General features: G+C 38.7%; 1 long non-coding RNA gene across 1 annotated transcript; it reads left to right on the top strand.

The window, feature by feature from the left end:
• On the top strand, positions 1-2,111 carry LOC136220674 (uncharacterized). Its single transcript, XR_010684663.1, has 3 exons — positions 1-1,045; positions 1,155-1,304; positions 1,384-2,111. It is a non-coding gene; the product is annotated as an uncharacterized lncRNA (long non-coding RNA).
• Positions 2,112-3,121: the final 1,010 nt, after the last annotated feature.

The raw sequence follows: 3,121 nt of genomic DNA, 5'->3' as shown, positions 1-3,121 counted from the left end.
TGAGTCTGTGGACAAGGATAATTGGCACGAGATGGTTCCTTTATCACCACCATAGAAGTGTATGCACACTTTTATGACTAAGTTGAAATCTACTTTCACCAATGAGGATTTATTGACCCATATGGCTGAGAACATCTCATTCATGCTCAAATCTTCCCGAGGCACATAGTTTATAAGGAGGGGACTACTGAATACGATGATTTGCTCGCATGTATGTATTGATGCTTTCTTCCCATTTTAATTCATTGATTCCTATGTTTGCATGCTCTAATATGTGAACTTGGTGGCAAACATTACTAGTTTGCGAGCTTGCCGAATGAAAGGCCGTTGAAGAAAAGGTCAAGGTTGCTACTGACTCCTCTGTTTCTTTTCCCATGGGTTTGTCTTCCTCTTCAGGCTCGTTGTCTAGCTCTGTTGGAGTTTATGTCATCGGGGCTGGGGTTTCTACTTCTTGTGAGCATTTTTCTTGATATTTTGATTCGTTTCCTTCCTTTACTTCCTTTTTAACTTTTCTTTATCTAGGCGGAGTATTTGCCTTTACTTAAATTCATTCGGCCGAGCCTTCCCTAGCCGAGAATGAACCCATAGCTACCATCCTTATGTCTTGTTTTTCTCCTCCCGGTTCTGGTGGAGTCTGAGTTGTATCTGAACCTGTCTTATTTCAACAGAGCAATCTGCCTCTATTGAGGAGGTGGCTACTGAAGAGGATGTTGTTATGAAGGATAAGGAGCCTCTGAAGGGCCAGGCTTCAGGGGAAGTTGTTGAAGAAAAGGTTGTGGGGTAAGTATTGGCGTGAAGCGGCCTACGGCCATGCCCGAAGCTCCCCCTTCCAAAAAACCTAAGGTAGAATTTTCAAGGAAAGATCTATTACTAGGGGTCTGTCGTAGGCCCCAATGCTCAAGTTTCTCACCCTTATGCCACTCTCGTTTCCCAAGGTGATGGAAGGGCATCCGAGATCATTCCTGATTGGCCGGATTGGATACCTGAAGAAGTGGTTATTCCACCCGAAGAACTGGTTAATTATAACATGTTCAATACGTATAGTGTGAGTGTTAGCTTCTTTGATTTTGGGTAGCTTCTCCTTTTGCTTAAATGTTTCTTGGGAGCTTTCCTTCATTCTTTATTCTAATGTGATTTTTATTTTACATCTCTAGAGGACTCGTAATCCCTCTGGGCCTTGTCTGGAATATCCCTGGATAGCTTAATTCGTTGCTCTATTGGTTCGGGTGCCTTCAGAGGCGTCCCTTTGCGCTAAGGCTAGTAATGAGGATATTATGGAGCTAAACAACATTCGTCAAGCTCAGGTTTGTTTCTCTCTTTCTCTTGTTGGATGTGCTTTTCCTTTTGATTTTGTTTTAATTGACTCTTTCGTCTTATTGGTAGGTTGTTTCTTTGAATTCTGAAGGTAACGCTTGGCTTCAGTCAGCCCTTCATCAAATCAACCAGCTGGAGGCTAGACAAAAAATTTATATTAGCCTTCAAGTTGAAATAGACTTGAAGATGGCTCGTGAGCTTCTTAGTCAGTGTGAAGACAAAATCGGTGTCCTTTTCTAGAAGCTGTTGCTAAAGGAAGAATCACTAAATATGGCTATGGACAAGGCTGAATCTCATTAGACAGCCATGAATCGTTTTGAGAGTGATTTGTTGGAAGTACGGGCAGCCCAACTTAAGGCTAAGGATGAGGCGAAAGCTGCTAAGGTTGGTCAACTTAAGGCCCAAGAGACCGTAGAAGGCTTGAAGGGAAAACTAGCTTATGCTCGAACTGAACATCGTAAAGCTCAAGAGTTGGAAGCTACGTTTAGGGACGAATGTAATCAAGCAGAAGCTCGAGAGAAAGCTCTGGCAAAGGATCTTTTCAAGAGGCTAACACCAAGCTCTTAGCTCGGCTTGTTGAATTTCATGGAGAGTTAAATTTGCACTAGGAAGAGCTAAAGGTGGCCAAAGATGATCCTAAGATGCTGAGAGCTTTTTTCGAGAAGCATGATGAGGATCTAGCCGAACTTTAGGAAGATCTAAAAAAGGCGAAGGTGGGGAAGAAGGGGGCAAACAACGTCACTCTACTCTAGATAATGTAATTAGTACTAGTCAACGGAGTCGTAACAAGGACAATCATATGGTTATAAGTTTTATTAAGTTGTAGAGAATAGTCATCTTGTACAGATGAAGCATGAATACGACATTTAACCGATTCAAAATTAGATATGTTCCTCAATTTAGAAGAATGTCCAGTATGTATGATTTTATTCTTAGCTTTCAAAACAGAATTGCGAAGAGGAAGCAGATCTAGTATCTTAGTAGGTCTGTTGGAAGTGTGTATGCATGACTTTTCGTTAAGATGAGATAGATCCGGGAAAAGCAACTATAACTCCAGCGAAGGAAACGGTGATTTGGCGAGTTTAGACGGCAATTGTTAGATGAGAGATTGTCGATTTCAAAATCAACAAAACGGGTATCAGTAGGATCTTCCATGGTTTGAGATTATAAATTCGTAAGTTTATCTGGTAAGGATAAGGAGTTTCAGGGAGAAGAATTCTATTAAGTAAATAACAAAAGTAATTTGTGATGAAGGAATTGCAGGAAAAGAAAAGTAAAGTGAAAAGATTTAGAAAGATTTAGCGATTCTGCTCAGCTACCTTGTGAATAAAGGTCCAACTCACCTTAAAAGAAATCTTAAAATGAAAGAATTATGTCATGTATTTAAGGAATTATATAGCTTCCAAATTTAAAAATATGGTATGTTTAATACTTATCAAGGATAAGAATTGTTAGGTTGTTCAATCACTTCAAACTGGACGATTCGATTATTAAAATAATATTAAATAGAATATATATAAACTAATATTAGACTAAGAGCATTCCTAGTAGGAGTTTTTTAGTTGTAACCTTTTAGCAATTGGTGGTAACTAACCACTATTTCACTTGTTATCTATTTTAGTAAGTAACCAAATTTGATAACAAACAAAATTGCCTCTACATGTGTGATTGTCAGATTTTATTATATTAATAGTCATTTTTTTTATCTTTTCCCACCAACTCATCTACTATTTATTTATTTTTATATAAAAAAATGAACTATTTTTTATCCGTTGGTGTTGGTGCAGTGCATAGTAAAAAGGTCAGT

Source organism: Euphorbia lathyris, chromosome 2 (assembly GCF_963576675.1).
Source record: "Euphorbia lathyris chromosome 2, ddEupLath1.1, whole genome shotgun sequence".
Classification (NCBI taxonomy): Eukaryota; Viridiplantae; Streptophyta; class Magnoliopsida; order Malpighiales; family Euphorbiaceae; genus Euphorbia; species Euphorbia lathyris.
Note: the sequence above shows the minus strand (reverse complement) of the source record. Positions and strands in the feature narration are given on the sequence as shown.